The sequence below is a fragment of the Parambassis ranga genome, unplaced genomic scaffold (genome assembly GCF_900634625.1).
Source record: "Parambassis ranga unplaced genomic scaffold, fParRan2.1 scaffold_21_arrow_ctg1, whole genome shotgun sequence".
In the NCBI taxonomy this organism is placed as follows: Eukaryota; Metazoa; Chordata; class Actinopteri; family Ambassidae; genus Parambassis; species Parambassis ranga.
The window spans coordinates 230,928-251,392 of record NW_021144767.1 but is presented as its reverse complement, the minus strand read 5'-3'; the positions used below and the strand labels follow the sequence as shown (position 1 = coordinate 251,392).

Genomic DNA, 20,465 nt, shown 5'->3' with positions numbered 1-20,465 from the left:
GTGTTAATGGGAGGTGCTTACAAAGATGCACAAATAGCTGCAGTTATTGTTATTCACTAAGCAGTCATCTATAAACTAGATGATTGCTTAGTGAAGTTACCATCTTAAACACAAATGTTTATTTTTTTACTTAAAATATTTGACTATATTATTTATTTATACTTCCAATATATATTGTCATTTATTAATTGTTTAATATGCTTATTTAAATATACTGAAGCTCTAATCCCAGATCAAATACTGCAACTCAAACTCCACACCACAGGGGGCGCTTATACGTTACTACACCACGTTTCCGCAGAAGACGAAGAAGAAATCAAATGCAGGGAGAAAACGGTTCGGAGCCTGTGGAGGAACAGAGGCAGGTGGAGGAACAGAGGCAGGTGGAGGAACAGAGGCAGGTGGAGGAACAGAGGAACAGAGGCAGGTGGAGGAACAGAGGAACAGAGGCAGGTGGAGGAACAGAGGAACAGAGGCAGGTGGAGGAACAGAGGCAGGTGGGTTCGGAGCCTGTGGAGGAACAGAGGCAGGTGGAGACGTCACAGAACTTTTTGAATTTGAACCTTAGCGCCACAGCTGCGCGCCAGAGTCTGAGCTCTGGTTTTAAGGACTTAGCCTTTGACTCCTGACAACGTTTGGTACTGGAGCCAACGTTAGTGCCGCTGTCTGTAAGTATACTTGAATTTACGCTGTTTCAGAGTAATAGTTACGAAGGAAGCTCCTCTCTGTTCCTAAAATAAGACTTGCTCGCGGTTAGGAAGCGAAAGTTAGAAGAACTGTCTGTCTTATGTGAGGCCTTTTGTTTTTAGCTTAGTTAGCTGAAATGCTGTTCGGGCCCCAGCTGCTATCGAGTCGGCTGGAAGTTCTTATAAATGCGCGATACAGTTGAGTGAGTCCGTCAGCACACTTGAAACAACATAAGGTGACTTGTTCCATGAGAGGGTGCACACGCATGTTCAAAGTGAAATCCTCATTTACTTCCACATAAGAAGGAAACAGACAGCAAGCGACATGTACAGAGTCATGGACACGGTTCTCAGGTGTTACAGCAGAGAAACGGGTTCATTCCCCTGGATATATGTATGTCAGGAAACTGAAGGGACCTTTGTCTTAGAGTTGTAAGCTTCTTCTGTTTTTAAACTGCAGGGCAGTTACTACACCTTCAGGGTCCACCATCCTGTGGCCCTGGCCTCCACACTGGAGTTCCTTCAGAGGGAAACAGACACTTTCTTCTCCTTTACAACTGATCAATTTGCAATTGTTGAACAAGAATTCTTGTTTCCACACAGGTTCTTCCTGATAAATCCAGAGAAGGGCCCAAAAGTGGAGAGTGAGTAAAACATGATGCGACTGTGTGACTGTCTGAAGCTAGCTTAACTAAACCTCAGTAGCTTCAGATACTAACTAAGGTTTTATTCAGATTGACTCGTGGTGTTGCTCATATTTAGGAGTCTTCTCTCTTACATTTCAGGCATTACAGTTAAAAACCACTTGCAGGCCCCACGTGACACCAAGGACTGAGGTGAGGTTCAAATTCATTTAAATGTATCAAGCTGTGTTTTACATTTTTTGGTATAAATTATTTGTGTGTGTGTGTTTCTGTGTCCTATGACAGCATCAGCAGAGAAGGAGGAGAGGGATTCATGTTCATCAGAGGGCACAAGCTGCAAGGAAATCAAGGAGAAGCTACAATAACAACACAATCCTGTTCAAAGTAAGTCCTCCCTTTTTTAACTCTGTCTTAAAACATGTAAATCATCTGGTTATACGGAGTGTTCATGGGTAAACACAAGCACAGATGAAGATCTCCTGGAGTCTGTCCATGAACAGGATGCCGGTCCATCACAGGGCCTAGATCTCCGGGCTTTATTTTGAGGTTTTCATTATTGGAAGGAGGCTTTGCTTTGAAATCTTCCGATCTTCTGTGGGTTTTCTTTTTACCATACATTACTTAAAAGACTAAAATAATTAAATAAATAGTAAATATTTCAAATGTTTTATGATGGTGAAGGAACATGTTTCTTGTTATACTGCGTTTGCCAAATATTTTGCCCAAATATGACCTATAGGAAAAGAACACTGGCTCCATTTATCATTGTTTCCTGCCAGTTTGCCTTTAAGTGCTTCCTTGGGCTCTGCTTCCATGTAAAGCACCCAGAGACAGTTCTGATGGCCACAGATGCCCCACTGTTAAACTAATTTAAATTCAGTTGAATTAAAGGTTGTGTCAATCTATGAAAAGACACCAACCTTAATCTGTTTTCTGTCTGCATGAGCTGACAGCCACCTGGCCAAGAGCTCGGATTTTCAAGCTGAAATGATCCAACAGCTCGTCAGCCTTCTTCTAAAGTGTAACAGCAGCCTCTCAGTGACACTGCCAGTCACGTCAAGACACAATGGTTCAGACAAGTCTGTCAACTGCAAATACAGGTGAGCACCACTAGGTGGATAAAATGTCTCAAACCTTGATCTGTTTCAGGTGAAAAGGCTGATTACAAGCCCGCCAACATATATGAGACAAGACAGTTCAAAAGATCGATGCTTCAAGGTCTATTTTTGTCAATTGTAAAACGTTTCATGCTTTGGTATATGTGGGTATTACACATGTTGTTCACCTTTACATTTCATATATGGAACACTGATATTACCTTAGTGTAGACGTGGGTACGTTTCTACCTCCATACTTTATTTTATCATAAAATTGTCCAACTAACCTATATTTTCAGATTGCTGGTGAGTGCTGTGGTTTCTTTATAGTACATGGAGCTCAGTTGAACTAGAAGGCTGTGTCACTATGAATGTACTATTATTAAAGCATTGCTTTTTTCTCTTGTGTGTGCAGAGAGGGTTGTGCCTGAGTGACAACATCCAAGCAGTCTGAGCAGAAGTGGAGACAATACACAGGTTCCAGATTCCAGACATTCTGACTGACTCTGGCTTGTTGGGTGAGGTTTGGACTGATTACTCTTCATACTCTTGATGGGCAACTGGCCTGTTTTTTTGTGGCACTGCTATGTGAGCATGCTGAAAATGTTTTTATTGAGTCAGCTTAACTTGTGCTGTAAAATTAACGTAATTCCTATGTAGCCATATACATCACAATGTATTTGTTACGGTAAAATCCTGGCAACCACAGCTGCCGGTAATTTACCGTAAAGCTGAACTTTTTAAATAAAGTGCCGTAATATAATACACAGGTGTCCTGCTTTATTACTGAGATGTGTTGTCATTAGGTCTACAGGAGTGTGTATTTTTTAATGCAAATTTCCGTTGTTTTTAGTGAAAATAACTGTAACCAGATTTACATGATGGTTGGTAACTTTAAGGTAAACTGCCGTAAACAGGTTTACAGTACATCTGTAAATACACAACATTCTTCTACTGTAAAATGTGCGGTTATCAAAAAGTCCTACTGTAATCTGTTATACGTCCACATCTTATTTTTCACGGTAAAATTCTGGCGACCACAGCTGCTGGTATTTTACCGTAAAATACACAGATTTTTTTTTACAGTGTGGTGTTTTTAGGTTGTTTTAGGAAATAAATAGTTTGATTTCCAGGTTGATGCAGCAACAGCTGCTGCTCTGACACCATTGTTCATGTCTTCCTCTCTCTGCACTGTGTTAACACACCTGAATGCTGCAGAGCATCTTCTTCTTTCCTGCTAAATAAATAATGGCCCTGTGGTCTGGTGGTGTCGGTTCACCGTGGACAGCGATGGACAGGAGGACAGGAAGGTCCGGCTGCTCTCAGCTGGGACCTGTGTGTGTCTGGGTGCACACACACCTGCAGTCTGCCCACAGTTACTGACGTAGCCACTCCGTCACACCCCAGCTGACACATGACCGCTCCAGGTGGCTGCTGCTATGACAGATGGTGGTTGTCAGCATTCCTCGTTAGTATAGTGGATAGTATCTCCGCCTGTCACGCGGAAGACCGGGGTTCGATTCCCCGACGGGGAGAAAGACTTTTACCAGCAGATAGGATGATACTGACCCTGTACATTGCTGCTGCAATAGAAAACATTTCCCAGTTTGGGATAAATAAAGTATTTGTTCTGTTCTGTTCTGTTCGTCTTGTGTCTTGTGAGCTTTAGATTATATTATTTCTTGGGCTCTGTGCTCTAAGTGTCTTAAAAATATGTGATTTCCTTTATTTACAGTGGTGCATGTCATGTGACTTTACTTATGCAACATGTATGATAATGTTCTGTCTCCTCTCATTTCCAGACTGTCTGGAGGACACACAGAGTGGACATGGGTCACAGAGTGCTGCTGCTGTTTGTGTCTCTGCAGCATGGGCAGCTGCTCCTGCTCCACTCGTCACCGGCTGATTGTTCACACCTGTGATCAGTCATCAGCCAATCCTGCTGCAGCTTCCATCTAGTATATGTGTCCAATGGAAGCTGAGCAACATGTCAGCTACACACATAGAAACACTACACATAGTTTGTCATATAAATAACATGGATTGAATCATGTTGTACAGTCAATGGAAACAAAAAGCACTGAGAGTGGTGCTGGTAGTGCAGCAGTGGATGGAGGCTGAAGTGCTGCCACCTAGTGTCAATATTTGGTATTAACTCTGACTACATATTCCACCTTTAACTCTGCCATATATACTGTGCCATGTGTGAAGTGATAATAAAATGTGAATGTGAATTTATTGTAAAGAACTTTACTTATTATCCCTGTTATAAGTGAGCAGTGTGTGTGTGTGTGTGTTTGATGGAGTGTGTAATGTCTGCTCAGTGTTACTGATGCTGCTGTGTGTGATCTGAAAACTGATCAAACTGTGATGTGTCTGATGCTGACAGAAGAATCAGAGGTCAGACAGTCGGATCCTCCTCTGTGACACCTTTAACATCATATCAGAAATCTCTGTCTGCTTCTGGTACATGCAGCTGATCACCAGCAGGGGGCTCACTGCTTTGCTGTCACTCAGGGGGCCTGCTCTGTCTGCCACTGGGATATGATGAGGTGAACTTCAGAGTTTGAATGGATTTCATTTGTCATGTGTTTATGATCATTTTATGAATCAGTTCAAATAAAGGAGACTCACTGAAGTCACAGTTTAGTGTTTTAATACTTATACACACTTATTTTGAAGCTGCTATCAACTTGATGAGTCTTCCTGTTGAAGCACGAGGCAGGACGTGTGTCAGAACATCCATGAACTGAGTAGATTAAGAGGAAAAGCTGATGTGTCACAGCTGCTGGTTGTGTTCTTTAGTGTCTCCATCTTGATGAAATGAGGCGTTTTACTTCCTCCAAGTAGAGTGGACCTGGCTCACAGAGTGCTGCTGCTGTCTCTGTCTCTCTGTGAGCAGCATGTTAAACAGCAGGCTCTGAATAGTGACGTCATGATGTCACAGTCACATCAGTCTAATCTCCCAATCTGAGAGAGAGCTGTCATCAACAGCAGGAAGTGCAGGAAGCTCATGGTGTGCAGGCCTCTGATGTGTGGAGGCTGTCGGCTTGTAGCAGCCAACAAGAAGGGAGTTTGTAAAAGTTCTCTGTAACTTTAGATGTGAGGATTCAGAAAGAACTTAGATCAGATATGTGCAGCACTTGTGCAACAGATACTCCAACAGTGACAGCTCTTCTGAAGAAAGCCTGAGGAGCTGAGACCTGGATGAGACACTGATACAGCTTTGCTCTGCTGACAGGAAGGATGAAGGCTGACCACACACACACACACACACACACACACACACACATAGACATGTGCACACATATAGACGCAACACACACACCAACACACACAATCATACACACTCTTACAGACATGCACACACATTTATTGTCACACCGGCTCAGAAAGTGTGACACATTGGGGAGGACAAACACAACTTTAACCGTTTGACCATTTTATTGAAGAAAGAACAGTAGTTGTACACCAACAATTGACAAACAAGGAAATGTGCAAACAAAATACACCGCCATGCCTGCAGCAGGCTGGAGAGAGAGCAGCCCTCCTAGTAGGCCAGACGGGGAGAGAGAGAGTGAAGCAAACAGACTGGGAACTCTTAAACCGTCTCCAGCTCGTCAGCACAGGAGAGCTGCATAAGCTCAGGATCAGCTCCACCCAGCAACCTCCTGCACACACAGGGCAGAGACAGCAGCAACAACACAACACTCCCTGAGAGGCCAACACAGGGCCACAATATAGACACTGACACACACTAACACACAGACACATGCACACAAACATATACAGACACACACACATACACACAATACACTGCTTCAGACACACACACTGCCTGCTTCAACTGTGGAAAGGCTTCCTGTGCATCAGTGCAACAGGCTGTTGGGCCTTTGCAGGATCCTGCAGGGTCGACCCCAAAGTTCAGACTCACAGTTCATAGCAGGACTGAGCTGGATGCAGTCACAGCTCCTCACTGTGTGCAGCAGCTGGACTGAGCTGAACACTGGACTCAGACAGATTCAACATCCACACGTCAGTCACTGGAAGCCTTCAGAATGCTTCTCTCCTCACTCAGCTTCCAGTCCAGATCCAATACCTTACTGCAGGTAGTGACGGACCTGTCAGCTGTGTGTTAGAAATGCATGAATAAACAGCAGCTTCATGTTGATGCAGGACGTATGAGGGCGGAACACTGATGAGATGAAAAGATTCAGAGGAAAAGGCAGAAAGAGCAGAGCTGATAAGTCACATGACTGATGCACTGACACGCTCTCTAGTCAGCTCCAAAACACCACTCAGATCCATCCACCATTCCAGAGCAGCTCTCAAAGGTGATCTGGAATGACAGCTGACAGCAGAGAGAGGAAAGCTTTAAATGTACTGCTACAAGCTGATTGGCTGCATGAGCAGCGAGGCAGCGCCTGATTGGTGGAGGAGCTGACTAGAGAGCGTGTCAGTGCATCAGTCATGTGACTTATCAGCTCTGCTCTTTCTGCCTTTTCCTCTGACTGCTGTCCTGATAAAGACCTGAGGAAGACTGTTTGGAGGACACACAGAGTGGACATGGGTCACAGAGTGCTGCTGCTGTTTGTGTCTCTCTGGAGCTCCGGTAGGACTCTGCTTCTATGACGGACGTCTTTATAAGAGCTGGGAGAAGAGTGTGTGTGTGTGTTTATATTTGTTTTCTTCACTGACAATCTTATTACGGATAATGCTACTAAGGATCACAGTGGAATTAGTCTGATTGTTTTTATAAGTTGTTATTATAGCAGTTTATGTTCACTGTGTATGTCCACACTGGATGTTCCTTTTTTAGGATTAACATTTATTTACATTATTTTATTTATTTATATTTATTTGCAATTTATTTATTTATATTTCATGCTGTATTTATTTCATCCCTAATATGCAAATCTCCTCTTAAGATACAAATCATAAAGCACACAGTCCTTCTCTGGATAACTACAAACTTCACTACATCCAGTGGTTAAACAGACTGAGCCCTGTTGTTGCTGCTGTCAGCTACAAGGAGACATAAACACAGCGTGAACTGAATCAATATGAATTAAAATGGAGGAAACCTTTATTTGACCCAATGAATGACTAATATGCCACCATATGAACGATCTGGCACCGACTGGCTGCGGCTCCAAGCAGATGAAGGGAGGTTGGTGAGAGGTGATGAGGTGATGAAGATGATGATCTGTTCTTATTGAGGGTGATGAAGATGATGGTCTGTTCTTATTGAGGGTGATGAAGATGATGATCTGTTCTTATTGTCTAAACAGGAACAGTTGAAGCTCAGCTTGCAGCCCCTGTATCTCAGGCTTCTCGGCTTCTCTTCAGATGTTTGGACGTTTCTGCTGGAACCTCTCATTTAATGACTCACATTTAGAACTTTTGACTTTATGTGGAGGAGGGATTGATTTTGGAATGAGGAAGCTTCAACACTTCAGGACTGCTTTGAAGTGACTGACTGGCAGGCACTCTGTGAACCCCACAGCCAGGACATTGATGGAATCACAGAGTGCATCACTGGATACATAAACTTCTGTGTGGACAGTGTTGTTCCAGTTAGGACAGTGAATTGTTACCCCAACAACAAGCCATGGGTGACTAAGGACATTAAAGCCATTTTAAATAGAAAAAAGAAGGCATTCAAAGCGGGCGACAGGCAGGAGGTGAGAGCTACACAGAAGGACCTGAGAATAAAAATCAGGGAGGCCAAGGAGAAGTACAGGAGGAAGCTGGAGTGGAAACTTCAGCAAAACAACACGAGAGAGGTGTGGAGTGGCATGAGGACCATCACTGGTTACAGGTGGAGCAGCAGGGGTGGAGTTAATGGCAGTGTGGAAAGGGCCAATGAGCTGAATCAGTTTTTTTAGTGACCCCAGTTCAGCCTGCTAACGACTCTTCAGCAGCTGAGCGACGACCAGCCACGTCACCCGCCCTCTCTTCTCCCACAGCTCATCCAGATGGCCCTGCTCGCACCTCGTCCTCAGACCCCTCGGCTGACAGTCATCACCTGGGAATTACTGGTTCCCCACCTCCACCGATCACCTTCACCACAGAGCAGGTGAGAAGACAGGAAGTCATTCCGGCCCGTCTCTATCAAACTACTGAACTCTGAACTGTAACAGTCACTCAGACACTGTACATTCATACTGGTACATTCATGTCAGGCTCTTTACTGTGTAAAGGTTTTTACACAATAGTAAATATGTTCTTTAGATACAACTCAGGGATTTAAATGCTGTCTAGGTATTTCAATATTTCTATTTCATATTTCAATTATCTTTTCTTCTATTTGTCTGTAACAAACAAGAATTTCCCCTCGACGATAAAAAAAAGTAATTTCTGATTCTGTAACCTGCGATTCCACCACTAGATGTCAGCATTGCACAGCATTGGTGGTTCAGTTCAGATTGAGAGAATGCAAAGAGTGTGTGAAGATGTCATCAAAGCAAAAGCTGGCTGCTTGGAAGAATGTCAAACATCAAACATATTCTGCTTGGTTTAACACTGTTTGTTCACTACATCATTCCACATGTGTTCCTTCATAGCTCTGATGTCTTCCGGATGAATCTACAATGTAGAAAGTCATAAAAACAAAGACAAACCACTGAGTGACTTTTGACTGGTACATTTAAAAATGTCATCATATGTCCTAACCAGCAGGGGGAGCACTGATCATAAACTCTCTGTCTCACATGTTATTGTCATGTGTTTTTATGGAAGATGATGCTGACTGTTGTTTTCTTGCTTCTCTCTGTAAACAGCTTGTAAACAGCAGCTTCCCTGAGGGGAAACTCAGCTAATAAATGATGCTGTAACCTCTGGGACTTGATCTGCTGGGTGGGAGTCCACTACATTATCCATCCATCCTCATCCATCCAGCTGAGATACTGAATGTGGGTTTTCATTGGTTGTCCGTTATAACCATCAAAATTAAAAGAAATAAACACTTGAAATATTTCAGTCTGTGTGGAATGAATGTTTGCATTATACAGCTTTCACTTTTTGAATGGAATTACTGAAATAAATCAACCTTCTGATGATATTCTAATTATATGACCAGCACCTGTAGTGGTGTTTTGTTGCAGCCTGTGGGGTCACCATAGAAACAAAGCTATTTTATTTTGCTTAGAGAGCACTTGAGAGCACTCCCTAATACTTGTTCTTGTTTCCTGAATAATGAGTACTAGCAGGACATAGCAGCATGGACAGCAGAGGATTCCATGTTATAACTGGATCATCCAGCACAAGCAGCAGGATTCAGCACCACAGCCTCCTTCATGGCCTTCAGTCCATTAATGACTACAGCTGGACCAATGAACCGACTGTGGACTTCTCCATAGGCTTAACTGTGTAGAAAGGACACCAGGATAACTGTTCAAACAAAAGGTTCCACTGAGATTTGAACTCAGATCACTGGATTCAGAGTCCAGAGTGCTAACCATTACACCATGGAACCTCCTCTGTGAGTAAACCTGACTGGAAGAGAACCAGAGACATATCTTGTCCAGATGGTCTGTCTTTCCAGAAATGGAGTCTGTCAGTTGTTAAAATGAGTGAGCTGATGTCCAGGTGTAGAACAAAGGAGCTCCTGCTAGCAGTGGTGCAGTTTGTACCTACCAGCTTCAAATGAAGACAGAAGTGTCCTCTGATGACTCACACAGCACTACAGTAGATCATTAATCAATCAGACCTGCAGATCTGTTCTTTGACAGTGATGTGTCCAGGATTACACCATCTATCATTAACAAACAATACCAGCCCCCCTCCTTTCCTCTGACCGCACTCCACTGTCCTGTCTGTCCTTGCCAACTGAAATCCATTTAGCGCAACGTTAGAGTCCAGTGTTAGCACCGTTAGCCAAGTTTCAGTAAACAACAGCATGCTACACTGACGATATTCCCTCTGGTGCCGAGTCAGCACCGTCAGCTCGTCCATCTTATTAGTGAGAGATCAAACATTCCCAGTGATGACCGAGGGGAGTACAGGTTTATAACATCTGATGGAACAACACGCAGCTCCGGCACGGGTTCCCCGTCATCTTCTCCTCCTTATGTCTCGAAGAATGTCGGGTCTCTCGCTGTGCAGCACCGCTGTGTCCCTGAGGGCTAACAGCTGATCCCCCGTGTAAACAATAGGGCCTCCACTGTGTGTCCACGGTTACTTGTGAAGCAAGGAGTGTAAAAAACTGAAGAAATACCAGCGCAAACTCCATAATCTTTCCTTTGAGGACAACAATGTCCACATTTTAGACAGAGAGGAAAGGTGGTTTGAAAGAGGAGTCAAGGAAGCATCTATGTTAAGCTGGAAAAACCTTCCCTTAACAGAGGTGGTGGCCTCAGAAATCATCTTTCTACCACATACAATGCAGTGATTCCATCCATTCCCAGGAAGTTTGCACATACAATAAGAACAAAGGGCTGTCCACCAGTCCCCCTCCGGCAGTCTCACAGTCGTTAGCCAGTCGTTAGACACACCTAGCCCAGGCAGCCATGGAAACATTTAGTGCTATTGTTTGTGAGTTTTACCCAGACCCACCCACTGAGGTCTGCAACCACATATAAACCATGTTTCCCCACCAAACAGTTAGAACTGATGAAGCTGCTTTGATGAGCAGCGAAACGTCTTCAAGAAAACTCTACAAGTCCAGACGCCTTGCTTCAATCTTCTCTACGTATTAACATGTCATATTTTCACAGCAGTTTTAAGGTGTGTACATACTCCTAAAGGTTAAATTAATAATTTTTGTTGGTGCAGTAGTCAGCGCGCATATGAGAGATATTCTCACTAACATACTGCAATGTAGATGTCTTTGTTAAAAAAAGGACCATATTTCACTTGTTTCTGAGCCACCACAGCCGCAGTAGGCAGCGCGTCAGTCTCATAGTCTGAAAAGAGTAGTAGCCAGCACGTATACGAGACATATTGGCACTAACATGGGCACTGTATATGAAAAAAAGGCCTTAAACTTCCTGGTATTGTGTTCACAATGGTGGCATTGATCCCCAGCCTCTGTCACACAGTCTGTTCAGTGTGGGGCCCCTTAAGGTCTGTGTTCCACACATGCACAATGGGTAGGCAACCACCGGATTGTATAGTAAGCACTGACAGACACCTGCTTTTATGGTCATTTCCTCTGTAAATTAGCTTGTTGATGCTACTATGTAATATTATGTACCTGTAAATGGTGAGTGTGTGTACTCTTTATTCAATGCTGTCTCTAAAAGTTGTGCCCCGTGTGAGGGTTGAACTCACGACCTTCAGATTATGAGACTGACGCGCTGCCTACTGCGCCAACGAGGCCCAAAAACTGGGACATATGGTCTTTTTTTTTTTTTTTTAAACAAAGATCTACAGCAGGGGTCTCAAACTCAATTTACCCGGGGGGCGATGGGGGTCGAGGCTGGGTGAGGCTGGGCCGCATCAAGTATTCCACAAAAAAGCATTCAGATATTCCAAAATACAACTGGTCCGATCTTCTCAATCTTCCAGGTCAGAATAGGGATGCAAATTATCGAGGAATTCATTAATCGTAAACTGATATGCAGCGATTTCCCCTCAGTTTCACTAAGATTAAAAGCTAAACATTGTTTACTAAATAAAAACTGCATGTCATATTCCTTAATGAGTGATTTGCTGTACCATTGGGGTCAAACAGGCTGGTTTGTTTGTAGGTGATTTTGTGTTTACAGATGCAGAGCTAGCAAATTTTAAAAAGGCTCTATCGACTTGCTAAAGGTAAGATTTGACCAGTCAAGGATTCTAATGACTACATAACACATCCTTTATTACATAAACGTGTTGTAAACACATGTATTGAACAAATGCACTTCAGATAAAAAATCAAATCAGATAAAAATCATTGTGACATATATGTCACATCGGCCCTTTAGCCAAAAAACCAGTGAAAAAATGATGTGACATTATGATGAAACTCTCGAGGGTTAAAAGTCACTCCTTCGAGCCGGATTTGAACCAGCGACCTAAGGATTTCAGTTTTATTGTCTCACTACAGTCCTCCGCTCTACCAACTGAGCTATCGAAGGGTGGGCTGAGAAAGAAATGCCCGAGCACAGCCGAGCGTTCATAGTTGACTCAAACACAGGTCATCTGTGCTTGATTTGAAAGTCAGGAATGTGGATTGGATTTGTGTGTTCATAAAGACCTGAAAAAAATCAGACAAGATTTTCATTATCCTGGAATGCAGCTTAAGACTTTGTGGCAGTATGACCACTTTACATCTTGACCATACTAGAATAGAATAGAATAGAATAGAATAGAATAGAATAGAATAGAATATAGACTTTGAGGCAAGGCGTCTGGACTTGTAGAGTTTTCTTGAAGACGTTTCGCTGCTCATCCAAGCAGCTTCATCAGTTCTAACTGTTTGGTGGGAAACATGGTTTATATGTGGTTGCAGACCTCAGTGGGTGGGTCTGGGTCAAACTTAGAAACAATAGCACTAAATGTTTCCATGGCTGACTGGGCCAGGTGTGTCTAACGACTGGCTAACGACTGTGAGACTGCCGGAGGGGGGCTGGTTGACAGCCCTTTGTTCTTGCTGTGAGTATGTGCAAACTTCCTGGAATGGATGGAATCACTGTATTGTATGTGGTAGAAAGATGATGTCTGAGGCCACCACCTCTGTTAAGGGAAGGTTTTTCCAGCTTAACATAGATGCTTCCTTGACTCCTCTTTCATACCACCTTTCCTCCCTGTCTAAAATGTGGACATTGTTGTCCTCAAAGGAGTGTCCTTTGAAGATCCTGCAGAGTTTCTCTGATACTCCTGACACATATGGAATGGAGATGTTCTTTCTCCGCCGGTTGTTGTGCTTCTTCTTGTTGTTGGGGGGTCTTGTTTTTGTGGCTTTGATGAGTGCCCACTTGGGGTAGCCACAGGTCTGCAGGGCCTTTCTGGTGTGGTGTTGCTCCTTCTTCTTCCCCTCTGAGCTGGTTAGTACAGTTTGTGCTCTGTGCTGCAGGGTCCTGATGACTCCCAGTTTGTGTTCCAGTGGGTGGTGTGAATCAAACAACAGGTACTGGTCCGTGTGTGTGGGTTTCCTGCACACTTCCATGTTGAGGCTCCTGTCCTCAATATGTACTGTGCAGTCCAAGAAGGCCAGATTGTTCTCCCTGATGTCCTCCCGAGTGAACTTGATGTTGTTGTCCACTGCGTTGATGTGTTCTGTGAACCGTTGCACTTCATTGGTCACCCAGGTGTCATCCACATATCTAAACCAGTGGGTGGGGGTGGTTCCAGAAAAGGAACTCAAGGCTCTTCTCTCCACTTCTTCCATGTAGAGGTTGGCCACAATAGGAGACACAGATGATCCCATCGCACAGCCGTGCTTCTGTCTGTAAAAGTTCCCATTGTACTGGAAATAAGTGGTGGTCAGGCAGAGGTCCAGCAGGTCACAGATGTGGTCTGGCGTGAGGTTGGTTCTTTCCTTGAGTGTGCTGTCTTGTGTGAGGCACGTCCTTACCATCTCTGTGGCTTCTGATGTAGGGATGCAGGTGAACAGGGAGGTGACATCAAATGAGGCCATAGTGTCGTCTGGGTCCATTCGGATCTTCTCCACCTTGTTCACAAAGTCCTACCAGTGGTGTCAGGAGTTCAGCCAAGTGCTTAGCCATGTTGTATGTGACTGAGTTTGTGCTGCTGACGATGGGTCTGAGGGGGACTCCTTCCTTGTGAATCTTGGGGAGTCCATACAGGCATGGAGTGGCTTCCCCAGGAAGCATACAATGCAGTGATTCCATCCATTCCCAGGAAGTTTGCACATACTCACAGCAAGAACAAAGGGCTGTCAACCAGCCCCCCTCCGGCAGTTTCATAGTCGTTAGCCAGTCGTTAGACACACCTGCCAGATCATCACAGGTAATTATGGAAACATTTAGTGCTATTGTTTCTAAGTTTGACCCAGACCCACCCACTGAGGTCTGCAACCACATATAAACCATGTTTCCCACCAAACAGTTAGAACTGATGAAGCTGCTTGGATGAGCAGCGAAACGTCTTCAAGAAAACTCTACAAGTCCAGACGCCTTGCCTCAAAGTCTATATTCTATTCTATTCTATTCTATTCTATTCTATTCTATTCTAGTATGGTCAAGATGTAAAGTGGTCATACTGCCACAAAGTCTTAAGCTGCATTCCAGGATAATGAAAATCTTGTCTGATTTTTTTCAGGTCTTTATGAACACACAAATCCAATCCACATTCCTGACTTTCAAATCAAGCACAGATGACCTGTGTTTGAGTCAACTATGAACGCTCGGCTGTGCTCGGGCATTTCTTTCTCAGCCCACCCTTCGATAGCTCAGTTGGTAGAGCGGAGGACTGTAGTGAGACAATAAAACTGAAATCCTTAGGTCGCTGGTTCAAATCCGGCTCGAAGGAGTGACTTTTAACCCTCGAGAGTTTCATCATAATGTCACATCATTTTTTCACTGGTTTTTTGGCTAAAGGGCCGATGTGACATATATGTCACAATGATTTTTATCTGATTTGATTTTTTATCTGAAGTGCATTTGTTCAATACATGTGTTTACAACACGTTTATGTAATAAAGGATGTGTTATGTAGTCATTAGAATCCTTGACTGGTCAAATCTTACCTTTAGCAAGTCGATAGAGCCTTTTTAAAATTTGCTAGCTCTGCATCTGTAAACACAAAATCACCTACAAACAAACCAGCCTGTTTGACCCCAATGGTACAGCAAATCACTCATTAAGGAATATGACATGCAGTTTTTATTTAGTAAACAATGTTTAGCTTTTAATCTTAGTGAAACTGAGGGGAAATCGCTGCATATCAGTTTACGATTAATGAATTCCTCGATAATTTGCATCCCTATTCTGACCTGGAAGATTGAGAAGATCGGACCAGTTGTATTTTGGAATATCTGAATGCTTTTTTGTGGAATACTTGATGCGGCCCAGCCTCACCCAGCCTCGACCCCCATCGCCCCCCGGGTAAATTGAGTTTTGAGACCCCTGCTGTAGATCTTTGTTTAAAAAAAAAAAAAAAAGACCATATGTCCCAGTTTTTGGGCCTCGTTGGCGCAGTAGGCAGCGCGTCAGTCTCATAATCTGAAGGTCGTGAGTTCAACCCTCACACGGGGCACAACTTTTAGAGACAGCATTGAATAAAGAGTACACACACTCACCATTTACAGGTACATAATATTACATAGTAGCATCAACAAGCTAATTTACAGAGGAAATGACCATAAAAGCAGGTGTCTGTCAGTGCTTACTATACAATCCGATGGTTGCCTACCCATTGTGCATGTGTGGAACACAGACCTTAAGGGGCCCCACACTGAACAGACTGTGTGACAGAGGCTGGGGATCAATGCCACCATTGTGAACACAATACCAGGAAGTTTAAGGCCTTTTTTTCATATACAGTGCCCATGTTAGTGCCAATATGTCTCGTATACGTGCTGGCTACTACTCTTTTTAACCTATGAGACTGACGCGCTGCCTACTGCGGCTGTGGTTGCTCAGAAACAAGTGAAATATGGTCCTTTTTTTAACAAAGACATCTACATTGCAGTATGTTAGTGAGAATATCTCTCATATGCGCGCTGACTACTGCACCAACAAAAATTATTAATTTAACCTTTAGGAGTATGTACACACCTTAAAACTGCTGTGAAAATATGATATGTTAATACGTAGAGAAGATTGAAGCAAGGCGTCTGGACTTGTAGAGTTTTCTTGAAGACGTTTCGCTGCTCATCCAAGCAGCTTCATCAGTTCTAACTGTTTGGTGGGGAAACATGGTTTATATGTGGTTGCAGACCTCAGTGGGTGGGTCTGGGTAAAACTCACAAACAATAGCACTAAATGTTTCCATGGCTGCCTGGGCCAGGTGTGTCTAACGACTGGCTAACGACTGTGAGACTGCCGGAGGGGGGCTGGTTGACAGCCCTTTGTTCTTGCTGTGAGTATGTGCAAACTTCCTGGAATGGATGGAATCACTGTATTGTATGTGGTAGAAAGATGATGTCTGAGGCCACCACCTCTGTTAAGGGAAGGTTTTTCCAGCTTAACATAGATGCTTCCTTGACTCCTCTTTCATACCACCTTTCCTCCCTGTCTAAAATGTGGACATTGTTGTCCTCAAAGGAGTGTCCTTTGAAGATCCTGCAGAGTTTCTCTGATACTCCTGACACATATGGAATGGAGATGTTCTTTCTCCGCCGGTTGTTGTGCTTCTTCTTGTTGTTGGGGGGTCTTGTTTTTGTGGCTTTGATGAGTGCCCACTTGGGGTAGCCACAGGTCTGCAGGGCCTTTCTGGTGTGGTGTTGCTCCTTCTTCTTCCCCTCTGAGCTGGTTAGTACAGTTTGTGCTCTGTGCTGCAGGGTCCTGATGACTCCCAGTTTGTGTTCCAGTGGGTGGTGTGAATCAAACAACAGGTACTGGTCCGTGTGTGTGGGTTTCCTGCACACTTCCATGTTGAGGCTCCTGTCCTCAATATGTACTGTGCAGTCCAAGAAGGCCAGATTGTTCTCCCTGATGTCCTCCCGAGTGAACTTGATGTTGTTGTCCACTGCGTTGATGTGTTCTGTGAACCGTTGCACTTCATTGGTCACCCAGGTGTCATCCACATATCTAAACCAGTGGGTGGGGGTGGTTCCAGAAAAGGAACTCAAGGCTCTTCTCTCCACTTCTTCCATGTAGAGGTTGGCCACAATAGGAGACACAGATGATCCCATCGCACAGCCGTGCTTCTGTCTGTAAAAGTTCCCATTGTACTGGAAATAAGTGGTGGTCAGGCAGAGGTCCAGCAGGTCACAGATGTGGTCTGGCGTGAGGTTGGTTCTTTCCTTGAGTGTGCTGTCTTGTGTGAGGCACGTCCTTACCATCTCTGTGGCTTCTGATGTAGGGATGCAGGTGAACAGGGAGGTGACATCAAATGAGGCCATAGTGTCGTCTGGGTCCATTCGGATCTTCTCCACCTTGTTCACAAAGTCCTACCAGTGGTGTCAGGAGTTCAGCCAAGTGCTTAGCCATGTTGTATGTGACTGAGTTTGTGCTGCTGACGATGGGTCTGAGGGGGACTCCTTCCTTGTGAATCTTGGGGAGTCCATACAGGCATGGAGTGGCTTCCCCAGGAAGCATACAATGCAGTGATTCCATCCATTCCCAGGAAGTTTGCACATACTCACAGCAAGAACAAAGGGCTGTCAACCAGCCCCCCTCCGGCAGTTTCATAGTCGTTAGCCAGTCGTTAGACACACCTGCCAGATCATCACAGGTAATATGGAAACATTTAGTGCTATTGTTTCTAAGTTTGACCCAGACCCACCCACTGAGGTCTGCAACCACATATAAACCATGTTTCCCACCAAACAGTTAGAACTGATGAAGCTGCTTGGATGAGCAGCGAAACGTCTTCAAGAAAACTCTACAAGTCCAGACGCCTTGCCTCAAAGTCTATATTCTATTCTATTCTATTCTATTCTATTCTATTCTATTCTAGTATGGTCAAGATGTAAAGTGGTCATACTGCCACAAGTCTTAAGCTGCATTCCAGGATAATGAAAATCTTGTCTGATTTTTTTCAGGTCTTTATGAACACACAAATCCAATCCACATTCCTGACTTTCAAATCAAGCACAGATGACCTGTGTTGAGTCAACTATGAACGCTCGGCTGTGCTCGGGCATTTCTTCTCAGCCCACCCTTCGATAGCTCAGTTGGTAGAGCGGAGGACTGTAGTGAGACAATAAAACTGAAATCCTTAGGTCGCTGGTTCAAATCCGGCTCGAAGGAGTGACTTTTAACCCTCGAGAGTTTCATCATAATGTCACATCATTTTTTCACTGGTTTTTTGGCTAAAGGGCCGATGTGACATATATGTCACAATGATTTTTATCTGATTTGATTTTTTATCTGAAGTGCATTTGTTCAATACATGTGTTTACAACACGTTTATGTAATAAAGGATGTGTTATGTAGTCATTAGAATCCTTGACTGGTCAAATCTTACCTTTAGCAAGTCGATAGAGCCTTTTTAAAATTTGCTAGCTCTGCATCTGTAAACACAAAATCACCTACAAACAAACCAGCCTGTTTGACCCCAATGGTACAGCAAATCACTCATTAAGGAATATGACATGCAGTTTTTATTTAGTAAACAATGTTTAGCTTTTAATCTTAGTGAAACTGAGGGGAAATCGCTGCATATCAGTTTACGATTAATGAATTCCTCGATAATTTGCATCCCTATTCTGACCTGGAAGATTGAGAAGATCGGACCAGTTGTATTTTGGAATATCTGAATGCTTTTTGTGGAATACTTGATGCGGCCCAGCCTCACCCAGCCTCGACCCCCATCGCCCCCCCGGTAAATTGAGTTTGAGACCCCTGCTGTAGATCTTTGTTTAAAAAAAAAAAAAAAAGACCATATATCCCACTTTTTGGGCCTCGTTGGCGCAGTAGGCAGCGCAGTCTCATAATCTGAAGGTCGTGAGTTCAATCCTCACACGGGCACAACTTTTAGAGACAGCATTGAATAAAGAGTACACACACTCACCATTTACAGGTACATAATATTACATAGTAGCATCGACAAGCTAATTTACATAGGAAATGACCATAAAAGCAGGTGTCTGTCAGTGCTTACTATACAATCCGGTGGTTGCCTACCCATTGTGCATGTGTGGACACAGACCTTAAGGGGCCCCACACTGAACAGACTGTGTGACAGAGGCTGGGGATCAATGCCACCATTGTGAACACAATACCAGGAAGTTTAAGGCCTTTTTTTCATATACAGTGCCCATGTTAGTGCCAATATGTCTCGTATATGTGCTGGCTACTACTCTTTTTAACCTATGAGACTGACGCGCTGCCTACTGCGGCTGTGGTTGCTCAGAAACAAGTGAAATATGGTCCTTTTTTTAACAAAGACATCTACATTGCAGTATGTTAGTGAGAATATCTCTCATATGCGCGCTGACTACTGCACCAACAAAAATTATTAATTTAACCTTTAGGAGTATGTACACACCTTAAAACTGCTGTGAAAATATGATATGTTAATACGTAGAGAAGATTGAAGCAAGGCGTCTGGACTTGTAGAGTTTTCTTGAAGACGTTTCGCTGCTCATCCAAGCAGCTTCATCAGTTCTAACTGTTTGGTGGGGAAACATGGTTTATATGTGGTTGCAGACCTCAGTGGGTGGGTCTGGGTAAAACTCACAAACAATAGCACTAAATGTTTCCATGGCTGCCTGGGCCAGGGTGTGTCTAACGACTGGCTAACGACTGTGAGACTGCCGGAGGGGGGCTGGTTGACAGCCCTTTGTTCTTGCTGTGAGTATGTGCAAACTTCCTGGAATGGATGGAATCACTGTATTGTATGTGGTAGAAAGATGATGTCTGAGGCCACCACCTCTGTTAAGGGGAAGGTTTTTTCCAGCTTAACATAGATGCTTCCTTGACTCCTCTTTCATACCACCTTTCCTCCCTGTCTAAAATGTGGGACATTGTTGTCCTCAAAGGAGTGTCCTTTGAAGATCCTGCAGAGTTTCTCTGATACTCCTGACACATATGGAATGGAGATGTTCTTTCTCCGCCGGTTGTTGTGCTTCTTCTTGTTGTTGGGGGGTCTTGTTTTTGTGGCTTTGATGAGTGCCCACTTGGGGTAGCCACAGGTCTGCAGGGCCTTTCTGGTGTGGTGTTGCTCCTTCTTCTTCCCCTCTGAGCTGGTTAGTACAGTTTGTGCTCTGTGCTGCAGGGTCCTGATGACTCCCAGTTTGTGTTCCAGTGGGTGGGGTGAATCAAACAACAGGTACTGGTCCGTGTGTGTGGGTTTCCTGCACACTTCCATGTTGAGGCTCCTGTCCTCAATATGTACTGTGCAGTCCAAGAAGGCCAGATTGTTCTCCCTGATGTCCTCCCGAGTGAACTTGATGTTGTTGTCCACTGCGTTGATGTGTTCTGTGAACCGTTGCACTTCATTGGTCACCCAGGTGTCATCCACATATCTAAACCAGTGGG

General features: G+C 44.0%; 1 long non-coding RNA gene and 7 other non-coding genes across 8 annotated transcripts; 5 read left to right on the top strand and 3 right to left on the bottom strand.

The window, feature by feature from the left end:
• Window positions 1–480: 480 nt before the first annotated feature.
• LOC114429826 (uncharacterized) lies at window positions 481–4,281 on the top strand. The gene is made up of 6 exons (XR_003669945.1): window positions 481–668; window positions 1,290–1,330; window positions 1,472–1,522; window positions 1,616–2,430; window positions 2,843–2,945; window positions 4,230–4,281. It is a non-coding gene; the product is annotated as an uncharacterized LOC114429826 (long non-coding RNA).
• trnad-guc (transfer RNA aspartic acid (anticodon GUC)) lies at window positions 3,891–3,962 on the top strand. The gene has a single exon. It is a non-coding gene; the product is annotated as a tRNA-Asp (tRNA).
• Window positions 4,282–9,832: 5,551 nt separating the features above from the next.
• On the bottom strand, window positions 9,833–9,904 carry trnaq-cug (transfer RNA glutamine (anticodon CUG)). The gene has a single exon. It is a non-coding gene; the product is annotated as a tRNA-Gln (tRNA).
• Window positions 9,905–11,675: 1,771 nt separating this feature from the next.
• On the bottom strand, window positions 11,676–11,748 carry trnam-cau (transfer RNA methionine (anticodon CAU)). The gene has a single exon. It is a non-coding gene; the product is annotated as a tRNA-Met (tRNA).
• A 652-nt stretch (window positions 11,749–12,400) lies between these two features.
• Window positions 12,401–12,491, bottom strand: trnay-gua (transfer RNA tyrosine (anticodon GUA)). Its single transcript is given in 2 exon segments — window positions 12,401–12,436; window positions 12,455–12,491. It is a non-coding gene; the product is annotated as a tRNA-Tyr (tRNA).
• A 2,265-nt stretch (window positions 12,492–14,756) lies between these two features.
• Window positions 14,757–14,847, top strand: trnay-gua (transfer RNA tyrosine (anticodon GUA)). The gene is given in 2 exon segments: window positions 14,757–14,793; window positions 14,812–14,847. It is a non-coding gene; the product is annotated as a tRNA-Tyr (tRNA).
• Window positions 14,848–15,500: 653 nt separating this feature from the next.
• trnam-cau (transfer RNA methionine (anticodon CAU)) lies at window positions 15,501–15,573 on the top strand. Its single transcript has one exon. It is a non-coding gene; the product is annotated as a tRNA-Met (tRNA).
• Window positions 15,574–18,142: 2,569 nt separating this feature from the next.
• Window positions 18,143–18,233, top strand: trnay-gua (transfer RNA tyrosine (anticodon GUA)). Its single transcript is given in 2 exon segments — window positions 18,143–18,179; window positions 18,198–18,233. It is a non-coding gene; the product is annotated as a tRNA-Tyr (tRNA).
• The last annotated feature ends 2,232 nt before the right edge of the window (window positions 18,234–20,465 follow it).